We start from the raw sequence: 12,816 nt of genomic DNA on the forward strand, positions 1-12,816 counted from the left end.
AAGCGTATTTAGCAGATAACCATCTATTCCGAAGCTTTTACTATAACTGTTCTATTGAAACAACCTAAGGCTGCGTTTACACTATACCGGATTCGCTCATCACGACATCTTCATTTGCTTCAAAGGGGTAACTGTTCGGAGTAAAAGCTTATTAAAAAGCTTAAAAGCTAAAAAGCTTATTAGTAAAAGCTATTTTATTGTGTTTCTGACGTTGAACAAATTCACTGCCTTTTAGTACAATAGAAATTCGACCTGCTACGATTATATTCCGGTATAGTGTAAACGGGCCTAAGAGTGTTATTTGAAATTTGGGATTTTGTGTTGTACTCGAGACTAAAAAAACCTGTAGCTTCGCTTAATAGATACTAAACTGCTTGGTAAATGCTATGGAAAAAGGGCATAGGAGAAAAAACGGTCATTCTATACTTCCCTTTTTCCAACTCCCAACCCGCGTAACACCGGAGTTACGCAACTGATACATGGTTTGAAATTCCCCCTGTAGACCTCAATCCTGAAACACTTACAAATATACAGAAGAATAATGCAGTGACTCTTACTATAAACAATTACAAAAGAAATAAGGTCAAAATTCAAAAAGCAGTAACTGCGTCAAACGGGTGACGATTATTAAAAAACTCTCATGTTGGGGATTTCAAATACTAAGTTTTAATCTATATATTTTGATTATGATTGAAACACGAGCACCATTTTTTAGTAATTATACATTGCTTCTTGTAAAAAAGTGTTTTCTTAATTCGATTAACATGTTCGCATTTAAATGGAATTATACATAACATCTTGACTCAAAAAGAATTTTTACGTCATGTATTCCATTTTTTTCAAATTTCTTGTTTTATTATTCCAAGAAATTGTTTTCTTGTGTCAAGTGAAATTTTTAAGTTTCTTTTTGACAGAAAAACTAAGACATTTTTTCTTAATTTAGACCATTCTTAAATTCGATCTCCTAAATCACAGGAAAATACCAATAACTTTTCAAATTGTAACAGGATTTCATTTGCATCCCAAACTGATAGTTCATGAATGCTCAGTATTGTTTGTAATGTGCAAACAAATTTAGTCTATGTTGTAAAATCATCCACACACATGTAAAATTTTTGGCAAAAAAGTCGATAATCACTAAAATGTCATATTAAACTGCCATGAAAATCAGGTTGAATCTGACAACACTATGACATATATGAAAGAAACACAGAGGTTGAAAAAGTGTTTAGACATGCAACACGAGAGTACAAGTAGGATGAGAGCATAGGTACATGGCTGCATAAAAAGAAGCATAAAAAAAGCAAATACTCTGGCATTCATTTCTTTTGAAACATTTTTGCTTTCATGTCTTACATGTATTGTAGATAAAAACAGCTTGATAAGTCATTAACGCGAATCAAATTTCTCGTAAAAACAGGAAAAACAAGTGGCATATGTGCGTACCACTTTTTCAGTGCTTGTTATAAAAAGGAAGAAACAGTGGGGTATTCATCATTTGTGACATTAATCATTAATGTGAGGGTTAACCGTGAACGTTACTGCAAAGGACGAGGACGAGCAATGGTAAACTTATCAGAAAGCTTCGTTTATGCAAATGTTTTCAGTATTCTTAAAATGTTGCCAATCTTTTGGAGATTTGATGCAACAATCTTCAGTGTGTGGAATAAAGATTACAAAGGGGCAGCAACACCATTAAGAATTGTAAACATTTTTAAGCCAGCTCGACTTTATATCTATTGAGATGTTTGCTTAATTTAGAAAGAAATGATGCTGACGAGCAAACGTCATGTATTCTCAATTTATATTTGGCATATTACTGATGGCTATAACACTCGATCTGCAATGGTTTGTATTAGATGGTATAATCTCTCATCTCAACTAATCGTATTTCGATTGTTCAGCACAAATACTTTCTTACCAAACCATCTACTGGGTAGACTTTTCCCGATACTTTCAACATTAATTTGTTGCATTCGAAAAAGATATTAAGGATGTTGTCTAGTTTGCTTGGTTTTGATAACATTTTATCTTTGTTCGTCTTCTATGATTCTTAAAGTTTTACGTTCATGCGTCTTTTATAAGCTGTTCAGACTATAAATAATGAATAAAGCAGCTTTCTATTTCATTTCGTTGAGTTTATGGCAACGTAAACCGGCTCGTCTCGAAATAATAAGTTAAGAGTCGTGTAACTGTTCATTTAATAAATTTAATTTCCACCCCTGCAGTGTAAATTTAGAGTGTCCCAAAAAACACCAGAACACCTCATTATTCCTTGTTAATTTAGCATTCTATTTTGTTGTATATTCATACACTCAATAGCTCTTTCAACTCGTTTTGTTTAAAATTTTATATTACTTTCCAAGCGTTGAACTACTCTTTACAGCTGTACCATAGAAATATAATATGTTAAAACCAAAACATGCAGTCAAGTGAAAAGTTCATGGTATCAGGAACTTTGATTTCTCGTCTTGTAGGAATTTATTAGCATATACCAGTACAGACTTGTGTAAAATCAACTTTAAAACTCTAAAGTGATTACGTTAGAAGCTTTTGATTTTCAAATTTTTATTAGTAAAATCATAATATTCTTTGCAGCAATTGTTGCAACAAAAAAATGTTTTGCCATGCACCAATCTAATTTAGCAGTTTTTTGGAAAATGTAGCATTTCTTCTTTACAATATTGTTTACTTTGTTTTCTTCCAGATTATTGAAAAATATTTTTCGGCATTTTTTTGTATACAATGCTTTATTATCATTAAACTACTTGCATATTTGAGGTGCTACCCAAGCACAGAAGTAGTTCTGTTTCTTTGTTTCATTAATAATTAAAAATATAAATCATAGTTACACCTGTAGCTATATTATTCCTCGACATGAATTTGTTTAACTGAAGTCATAACAATTATAGTTGTTGAATAATTAAGTAGCTGTTCTCGAGTGGTATCATGCAAGTAATTTATGATAAATCATGTGACACTTACATATTTAAACTTTTACGCTGGTCATGTCAGTTATCTTAAAATGTTAGATGAAATATAAAGATATTTATTCTATATAAAACGTATCAGTACAGTCAATACACAACTATGTTCTCCAAAGAAACAATTTCTTTAGAAAGTTGCAACTTCTTTGGACACTTCTGTTTATTACACTTACACACATTAGAATTTTTCAAGTGAGGTTATTGAAAGTGCTTATTTTGATGGCTATACTTGTGTCAGATATGCCAGGTGTAGTCGGATAAGACATCTATAACATTCGAATTGCAATAGCGAAAATCTATGGTAGGAGGATGTCGAAAATGTGAAAACAACTGAATGAACTGAAATTCAGAAAAATATTGCTGGAAACGTAATAAATTTTTTCTGGGTAATTTTCTTTATATGAGCTTTTTGTTCTTTTGTTTTCACACGTTTCGTTTCATGATTTTGGTGTTGCCGTTAATGGTGATTTCTTCCTGATTATGACTTTGGCTATGGATTAATGCTGGATTGAATGCACGCGCAGATCGTTTTGATTGTGTTATATATAAAAGTTGTTTCTGCTCAAAGTCTTAATACTGTGCTTTTTAGGCCTGGACCAAAGTCTATACTATTGCAAAACCAAAATTGGAAGTTACTCATGACGACGATCGACGATTGGTCTAGTAAATAAAATTGAAAAAGGCTGCCTTATAAAAACAGCTGTTCTTAGATTTCGTAATAATTGAAAGTGACTGTGCTCCAGAAGTTAACCATATTAAGATAAACTGTGTTAATATGTTTTTCAGAAAATGCAGGAACAAAAAATTTAGGAGGATCAGTCACACGATATATGGTTGTCGAGGATCCATGCTACCATAAATAAATGATCTTTGATGCTAAAGAAATTTGGTTTTAAAACTTAAGATATGATCTCTACCCATTCTGTAGTATTTAGTCCTTATATGTAAATTTCAGAAAATTCACATTGTTCATTTCTTTAGACTTCCGTTGTTTTTACAAGTAACTAAACACATCAAAATTTGTATTACGATCAGCTCGGAATAAATGAGCAGACTGGGTACATCACTGCTAAGAAGCCGGTTCCTGTTTATTTTGAAGAATAAAACTTTCTGCTGTTTGAACTTTTTAAATGCTTATAAATTCGATTTTCTGAATTATTTTGGGGAGACGTAATACCTGAGAGAGTAAGTGCGTATTCCACGAATAGTGTTTATTGACCATATTCTGCTGTAAATTTAAACCAAGTAAGAGTAACATACTTAGCTACTACATCAAACGAATGTTGAAGTAACACTAAGTATGAACAAACTACACCTCAAAAGGCAGCATAACACTTAATTTTGAAGGAGTAATTTGTCTGTATTGGATAAAAATCGTGTAATTTTACACTTATGTTGAATGTAAACTTTGAAATTTACAGTGCAGATAACATTTGAATGCTAATTTGAGTGCTTTCAAACGCCAATATTTCAAATATTTTAATTGTTATATTTATGTCATTGTCAGGCTACAGAAGAAACCTATATGCAAGCATTTTGAATGATCCTTCAGAATTTTTACCAACTGAATACTTTCTCCGTATTCAAAAACAAAAATCACAAAAATGCCAATTTAAAAACATAAAAATGGTATTTAAATTCATTTTTGTGCGATCGAAAAACAATATGATTTATCTTAGCCCCCAGCTATAGCAATTAGTTTTTGAAATGCTTTGTGTGGTCATTTGAATGAGAATATGCGTTCATTTTATATTTGTGCCAACTGCCTACGTGTTTACATTTTCTCACACGGAGTGGACAAGCGAAGTTTCAAATCAAGCGAACGCTTCCTTGAGAAGTAAGAAGATGGCTACGGCAAATCGGTCTCTACAACTACATTTGACTGTTTTATGCCTTCTACTGAAGCACTCTGTGAATGGTTAGTTGGAATTTTTCCATTTAACGACTTCCGCTTGCTAGTTGATGAAATTATTTATGGGAAATTTCCTTTAATATGCTTGCTTTGAAAGTGGTATGTTCATTTTTTGCACAATTAAAGCTTCACTGCAAATAAAACGATACAGTTCTGTGACTTATTTTGGCAGGGATTGACTTCAAAATAATGGCTTAGATGAAAGGTATAATGCGTACGATTTTTTCTATCAATTTTAAGAATCGACAGCAAATTATGAATGATCATCATGAAAAGAAAAAAGAACGAAGTTTTTTAAATTTTTCTTGCAATGCATTTTCAGTCTTCAATATAACTCTAAAGATTTGAGTGCATATACTGTTTCTCTGCAACTTTCTGGTGCCCTTTAATCTTTGCCGTTGTCTAGTGGCAACATTCTTTGACAATCGTTCACTGGAACGTATAAAAACTGATCTTTCTCTTACAATATTTTTCTGATTAGTCATCACTCTCTTCATTCCCATCCTTTATAGAAATCAGTTGCTTACCCTTCCCAGATCTTTGTAAAACTGTGAACGGCTAAAGACGTAACATATATAAAGAAAGATTTTGAAGGTGAAGGTTGTAAACAAAATAAAACATATAGTAATATTCCTTCATTTTTCACTTTAATTTAACGAATAAACATTTTTCGCTAAGATTTAATGTTTTGAAAATATATGCCTTTCTCAAATAATCTGGGGTCCATCGACCCCTTTCGCCTCCTGGCTGAACTGCCTACAAGAGCTCTGACCTTTTCAGCTCACATATAACTTCATCAGTGCTTTGAAAAAATGTTTAAAATGTCGCCATGCAGCCACCACCTTTCAAGAAATACACTTCATTGCATTTTTACAGATAACAGCTTTGTTTTCATTGCTTTATCGATTGCCTCTTTAACTGATTTTAAATTGTCATTTTTTAATAACAGAGATATATTTTTTATTGCTTTATAAACTAAGAAATTATACATTTTTCTAAGTTGCTTTGCTTTTCTCGTTAAGAATTGTTAAGTCATATAATATTCACTGTTTAGAATGACATCTTTAATTTGCCTTCAACCCATTAAATTTAAATGTGTTGTAGTAAATGGAAAGGATACAAACCCTACATCATGGTGCAAATACGTTAATTAAATGTTGTGCACTTGTGAAACCTTTAACATTTTAAACCATGAAAGTCTTTAGCTCATAGTTAGTCAGATTTGTTCTGCCTAGATATTGCAAGATTACCATTTAAACTTTGCACTAACCATTTCCAACAAAAACTTCTCACTCAAGAGCGTTCAAAATGATGAATTTCCATTTAATTTGATTTGTGGTAAGTTCGCTTATCGTTCATCAATTTACATGTCTGAGGAATAATCTGACGAAGACTTTAACGGGCTGGCTTTCTAAAAAGTGCAAGTTCACATTCGCCATAAGGACATCATATGATCATAAGAGACTACTACCAGGGAGATTTGGAGAGTTAGCTAATAGTTCCAGGAGACGAATTAAAAGATTTTAAAGATTAATGCGGAAGTTTAATGCGATAAATTTTAAAAAGTCAAGTCTTAGCCCTCCTCCCCCTCTTACAAGGCTCAAATATGTTGCGCCTTACCTAATGACTGTTGATGATTCGTCGTGTTATAAGGCACATGTTTTAAGCCGAAATTTTTTGGCGTTAAAAACACATCAAAATTTTGAAACTTTTATCTGAACCCTAAACGTGTTTCACAAATTTTAAGTTATTTAAGTTTAGAGCTCGATCAAAAATCGCACATTAGTGGATTAAGTATCAGGCTTATGTTAACTTGATGTTCTCATAATTGTCATAGCTGAAGAAGGACAAAAAGCTGATGACCAGATTTTGCATTGATACTGGGAGTGTCTTTGGGCTGTGTAATGTTGTTGATCTTCTGCATTGTTGCTTGTTGTTAGTAAGTGAAAGAAAATATTTTTTTGCATAGTAACAGGCTAACAGCAATAGAATTTAAACGTTTGAGTTATCAAAAAGGTTCCTCAAAATCTTATTAAAATTCACATGATAAGCAAAAGTATGAAGTAGGGCAAAGCCTAGATAGAATTGCGTTTAAACTTGCAACAACAGAATTGCCACTATAGCAACTTTTACACAAATGTAAGTCTTCAAAATAAGCTGGAAAAAAGTCAAATAAACTTTGAAAACTAAGAAACGATGAAAAACATTGTCGCCTCGATGTCTTGCTTTCATTGTGTATACACTTATACAGATAAAATGAGCATTAGAAAGCTCATTGAAGGCAAATAAAATCATATGAATTCAATACAAAATAGAGGCATTATTTTACTATATGTGTATCCACTCTCCATAATAATTTTTCGTATTTACTTAGACAAACTCTAACTTGAATAAATTTTCTTAAACACGCAAATAGCATTTATGACTCATGTTATATTCAAAAATGATGACAACAAAGTTGTTTCATAAAAAACGCACGAAACGTACGTAAATTACAAGTTCTACTAGGTCAAAGAATTGTGAAGCCGAAATGTAGAACTTGAATTCAAAATGTGTCAAGTAGATCAAACTTCTAAAAAAACTTACCGGATGCAACGACTGTTAAGTACAGTCATTTGCCAGACTGTAAATTTTTTTTACCTTACAGTTGCAAGGCCAAGAAAGATTCAAGGTTCAAAGTCACTAGAGTGAGCCACGGAAGCTGGGAATTTGAAAAAGATGCCCCGTAGGAGGCAGAACATTCGATGATGATGGCTTACCTGTCGATACTAACAACCATGACAGAATGACTGTCTGAGGATGACTTTGAAATAAAGTCGAAAATTTACAGTTTACTTCTCGTCTTGTTTTGATTCATATTTTGCAATCTCAAGATGTCTTGTTTCTTCGGAATTTGTTTTATATTATACTGTCGATACTAGTTATTAATATATATTAATATATATATAAAAGCTCACCTGCACACATCAAACGTTCTTTTATAACTTTTATATGCACATACATGTAGATAAATACAAGTAGCCATTAAGCAATTATACGTTTCTGTAACCATTAATATATGTAACCATTACATTAAGTGTACTTCACAGCATTATTCATTTGATTGCTCTTCCAAGAGTCGCTGTAACGTTTTCTTGGATTTTGAGTGAAGAAATATTCGCACGTGTTCATGATCTTGCTGCCTTTGGAGATTGCCCTTTAGAAGCATGTGTAACAAGCGTCAGATATAGATGTTATTTATATTTAAAATAAACTTTTATAAACAGCCGGCTTTATATCGCTCGCTATTGCTGAAGAGAAAAATTTGTTGGCTCCTTCGTAACACTACGTCGAGACAATACAACAGCGTCCATAAGAAGCTCGATACTATTAAACTGGAATGATTGCATACCTTAGAGTCGCTTGATATTCTCAGTTTATTAAAATCAAGTGTCATTTCAGAGTGAACGAAAAAACACAGGAACTACTAAATATTCCCTTGCTTGCTAATTTAGCATACTATTTTCTTGAATATCATACACTAAACAGCTCTTTCAGCTCGTTTTGTTTGAATTTGTATTATTTTATAAGCTTTGGAACTACTTTGTTCAATTACACTATGACATTATTAATAAGTTAAACACAGAACACTTGGTTAGGTGTAAAGCCTGTGGTGTTAAATATATATGTCAACTTTTTGGTCAGTAACTTTGATTTCTTGTCATGTCAAAGTTTGTAGTCGTATTAACTCTGCACAGAATTGCTCACATGACGTGGTCTTCGTGTTGTTACTAAAGGAGGCCTAGAAAATAACTAATTCAAAGATTTTAGTGTGCCTTTTGAAGTGCCCCTCCAGAATTCAATTTTTAAATGAACATTTACAATTTAATTAAATTTTTTACAACAAACTTTCTTCTTACGTGGAAATTTTTATTCTCATTTTGAGAGCTTTTATTTATGGTGCTCGAGTACAACAACCTGAACAGACACACAATGGTAATGCTCAATTTAAAACCTTAGTTTATAGACTGACAGAATGCATCGGCATCTGCTTCAATAAAATTGCAGTATAGTTATATATCTTTTATGATTTTTGGCAAGAAAAACGTTTGTTACTTACACTCTCATCTTAAATGCACAATTTCTAATTTCGACCACATAAAGATTACAGGAAAATACAGCTATGAATGTTTCAATTTAAAAGTGAAACAGAATTTCCTTTGCATTCTAAACTTTACTGATAGTTCACACATGCATGCATCACCTTAATTACTCGTTGCATCATTCAATTCTCAGGTATGTTATAACAATCTATACATAGGATAAACGCTGCCTAAACGTCAAAAGTGTTGATAAAGAATTGTACAGTACAAATAATTATTGTTAACAAGTACTGTGTTCGGCAAGAAAACCTCAAAGAGTTCTTTTGCAACTATTGGTGATGTGCAAACAACACAATTTAGCATAGAAATCAATCGCATAAATTAGTCGCTCTCATAGCGTGACTAGATATTTGTGTAGAACAAAAAACACAATAGGCAGCAATTGCACAACGCATATATAGCATTCTTTGTATTGTTGTTGTAAAAGCTTTTACTAGACAAAAAGCTACAAAATATATTGGCCAATCCATGTCAAAGCTAGAACATTATATTTCAAAGATGATTCTAGTTCAAAGTTTCATTTTAAGTATTCATTTGACTGAGCTTTTTGCTACCGTCTCCAGTATTCTGGTGTTTTTACAAAATTAGTGCAATAAAAGTAATTGAAGCCATATTTGCTGAAAAAAGTCTATAATTTTGAACAATAGACAGGAAATGTCGTGTAGCTAATTAAACCAGCACAGTTTACAAAGATTCTTTGTAAATTTTAAATTTAATCCAGAGCAGTTTGTAATATGAAGTGGGCTGAATTTTTAGTCGAAATTTTAAGTTTGACGAGGGCACAACTGCTAGCAAAGCCACAGCAAAGTTTAGCATAATTTAAAATCGTTCGATAATTTTGCTTTCTTTCATGGTGCCTAGCTATTACGCTAGTTTATTTTGAACGTCTGACGGATGGTATTAACTAATAGTAAAATAGAGCACTGATAAACGAACTGGTAGATGTCAATCGATAATGAATGAAAACTTATTATTCACATACATGACTTAATTGTTAAAAGTAACAATTTTATTTGAAAGTACTCTATTTAATTATTTTATATTGTACAATGCCATTTTCATCTTTTCTCGCACAAACTCTGCTATTTAAGCAATACGTTGTACATGCACAGTACACAAGCTCTATCGCGAGGTATATGCAACAAAAATAGTCTAAATTTTACTCTATTTCTCCCACTTCATCGGTTTAGCGTAAAATATATGAGGTGTTTGTTTGTATTATAACCAAATCTAATCAATATTATAATGCGTTAAAATTAAAAACTTATTAGCTTAAATTTCAAAGCATAAGAAATGAAATAATTTTAATTTGTTGAAGTGAGGGTTGAAGATATCTGAATAAGGAATTTTAAGTAAAAATCTTGCAAAGAAAACCATTCAGCATTTACACTCATACATGAAAGTCGTTAATAAAGAAACGTTTTAAAAGTATAAAGTATCTTCCATAGACATGTATATTTGTTAACATTCTAAAGAGATTACACTAAAAGCTTTTGATTATAAAACTTTATTACTAAAATCATACAATATTGCTTTCTTTCAGAAATGATTAAAAACACTTTCGACAGTTTATTATTATGGTAAATTGTTTGCATATTTGAAGTGCTTCCTAAGCAAAGAAGTAAGTTTTGTTTTTCTGTTTCATTAATTGTATAGCAAAAGTTCACCTTTTTTTACCATCAGCTATGATGATAATCTTTAATGCCGATACACCTGTATACTACTTCCAGATACTAACTTATTTAACAGAAGTCATAACAACTATACTTGTTGAGTAATCAACTAGCTGCTCTCGAATGGTATCACGCAAGTAATCTATGATACACAAATGTGACATTTACACCCATTTGCACTTTTACTCTAATCATATCAGTCATCTCGAAATGTTTCATGAAGTATAAAGATACTTAGTGTATATAAAACATATCTAGTTTCCAAATTGACTGAGATCATTCAACTTGATAATTTATACCGTGCATACACAACTGTTCTCCAAACAACGATATACGTATATACCTTTTGTATAAGATTGACATTCAATTTTATACTAGCTACTTACTTATAATTTGAAAATTCAAATTGTATAACAGTGTGCATCTTGCAGCTCAAGCTCAAATCTTTTTAAAAAAATGAAAAAAATTCCTTTTGATGAAGTTTAATTTGTGATGTTAGTAGTTTGAGTATGATAAAATAAACATTATTGATAAATTTTTCCGAACGTTAATCATAAACGATTTTCTTTCTGGACATATACATTTTTCCTTGTTAAATTTTTGACAAGATAAAACTACGTGGGAATAATCTGTTCGTTGGACTTAGTAATCTGCATGCCTCCCACAAACGTTTTCAATAAATGGGCAAAGTTCATGAGTGATATGAATGACAATGAACATATAAAAAACATTTTCTACCAGTTTCAATTTTATCAATTGACTCGCTTGTAGTAATGTCATTTTTATTTTTTTACCTCGCGTTATCAAACTCTACTTCATGTAGCTATGACTCATAACTTCAAGTTATAAGTCCAAGATTTTGCACTTGACTTTCAAGCAGTACGCCACTTATCACCCATTCATTGTACATGCACAACACACGAGCTATACCGTGACTCAGGAATGCAAAATTTCAAAGCAATTAAAATTATGGTGAGTTTTAAATTCCTCCTATTTTTGACACCATGTGGCATTATTATACGATATAGAAGTATTTGTTTGTCAAATAAGTTTAAGCCATCATATTGGTTATCATCGTTACAATCTCCTGGGTCCGGTTGCACAAAGCCTTGATAGCGTTTTCCAGAGGATAGCAATTTTTTCATTCGTCTAAAACCTCTTTATAGGGAAAAATATATAATGAGCAATCACTGAAATGAAATATTGCTTCGAAGATTGAAATTTTCTTTGTCGTGAAAACGAAAATAAAAACACTTTTTTACAAGTTTAAAAATTTTACTATCCAATGGATGACGCCATCCAAGCTTTGTGCAACCGGCCCCTGAATTTTATCTCAACCTCAATATCAGGTTATTTAACAAGTCGTTATTGAATAGCTGGCTACACTCTAGCCAGACATGACGCGCAGACATTCGTTAATATGTATAATCAACATACTTGCACAGTTGCACTTTTACGAATTTTCCCTTTCATTTACACTCATCAAGAGCACGTAAACCTATTTACTCTTCGTAAACGTACTTAAGTGTCGCCAAAATAATTAAGATTGATCGAAATGGTATTTATACCTGTAAGCAACACTTGTGTATTTGAAATTGAGTATTAAGACCCAGGAAATCTCTCGTCGATATTTTAAATTGTATCAACTCCAACTTACAAGCAACCAACATCATTTGCAAAATGTTATTTATCGAGAGAGAGAGAACAATCTTCCTGAGAGAGACAACTTTCTCAGAAACGTTATTCGTTCAAAAGATAATAATAAGCTAGACTTCAACTCAGGGTGAGGCGTGGAATTTTAGAAAATTATGCTCACACAGAGTAAATGATGGAAATTTGCTTAAAAAATTTATCCGCCTACGAATATCAAAGCTGACGAAATAATCCTAAACTTAACTTGCCAATGGCATCAAAATGTAAAAATGCACATTTAATAAGTTTTCACATTTTTTGGTATATTATCGACAGCTTTATCAAAATTTTACTTGTATAGCTTAAGCGTACTTAGCCAAATCTCGACATGATCATTTAAGATAACAATCTATTAAATTACCTGTGCATCATAAACGAATATTTCAATGCAGTTAATGTTTATTAGGTAA

General features: G+C 31.9%; 2 long non-coding RNA genes across 2 annotated transcripts; one reads left to right on the plus strand and one right to left on the minus strand.

The window, feature by feature from the left end:
- The first annotated feature begins 4,748 nt into the window (after nucleotides 1-4,748).
- On the plus strand, nucleotides 4,749-7,733 carry LOC124447020. The gene is made up of 3 exons (XR_006948584.1): nucleotides 4,749-4,905; nucleotides 6,737-6,838; nucleotides 7,547-7,733. It is a non-coding gene; the product is annotated as an uncharacterized LOC124447020 (long non-coding RNA).
- Nucleotides 7,734-7,872: 139 nt separating this feature from the next.
- LOC124447021 lies at nucleotides 7,873-12,394 on the minus strand. The gene is made up of 2 exons (XR_006948585.1): nucleotides 12,283-12,394; nucleotides 7,873-8,095 (listed from the first exon to the last, which is right to left on the minus strand). It is a non-coding gene; the product is annotated as an uncharacterized LOC124447021 (long non-coding RNA).
- Nucleotides 12,395-12,816: the final 422 nt, after the last annotated feature.

Source organism: Xenia sp. Carnegie-2017, unplaced genomic scaffold (assembly GCF_021976095.1).
Source record: "Xenia sp. Carnegie-2017 unplaced genomic scaffold, XeniaSp_v1 HiC_scaffold_22, whole genome shotgun sequence".
NCBI classification, from domain to species: domain Eukaryota; kingdom Metazoa; phylum Cnidaria; class Anthozoa; order Malacalcyonacea; family Xeniidae; genus Xenia; species Xenia sp. Carnegie-2017.